We start from the raw sequence: 875 nt of genomic DNA on the forward strand, positions 1-875 counted from the left end.
AAGGAAAACTAAATTCAATCCTTTTATTGCAAAGCCTTGGTGCTTTCTTGAGCAAACCCATCTCTCTCCTTTTCTTCAGTGCAGGCTGTGCCACCCTGTGCCCTGCCTGATTTCCTGCCTCCCGTGGTGCTGGCAGACGTGGGTATCATCTCTCTTGGGTTCTCTGTGTCTTGGGAACATATTCTTGAGAAGTGCTGTGCTTGGGGACAGGATGTGGGTGTTGGGGCAAACTGGAGACATCCCTGAAGATCTTTCCCTCTGGAGAAAGTCAGGAACAGCTCAGATGGAGAGAGTAAGAGAGTGTTTGAAGAGGTCCCCTCTGATTGTCTCTGCTCCTGCAGCCCTCTGCTCAGTCAAGCTGTCAAAGGGAGAGGGTGGCATTTTTTTTGCTCCTATTCCCAAGAAAGTGGGTCCAGCACATCCAAATAATCTAGTGTTGGCACTGGCACGTCCAGTGAGAGGTTTTGCAGATCCCACCTGTGACTGAGTGTCAGGCTGAGCATTGCTGGGGCTCTCAGGAGATGGGTCTGCTCGGGCTGCCTTGTCCTTCCATCCCAGCAGGAGGCATTTTGAAAGGGCAGCACTTTTCCCTAGCATCTCCTGAAGCTAAATGTTTGTTTGTTTGTTTGTTTGTTAGAGGCTAAGTTATCAAGTACCAAATAAAAATAACATGAAAACACTGTCAGCACGACAGAGGGTTTGGTGCAGCTTGAGTTTTGTCAAAGGGACCATTTAGCTTGGGCTGTTTGTTAGATCAGTCTGAGAACTGTAGATTCATGGAATGGTTTGGGTTGGGAGGGACCTTCAAGACCATCCAGTCCCAACCCCCTGCATGGGCAGGGACACCTCCCACCAGCCCAGGCTGCTCCAAGCCT

Source organism: Chaetura pelagica, unplaced genomic scaffold, assembly GCF_000747805.2.
Source record: "Chaetura pelagica isolate M959 unplaced genomic scaffold, ChaPel_1.0 scaffold118, whole genome shotgun sequence".
Taxonomy (NCBI): Eukaryota; Metazoa; Chordata; class Aves; order Apodiformes; family Apodidae; genus Chaetura; species Chaetura pelagica.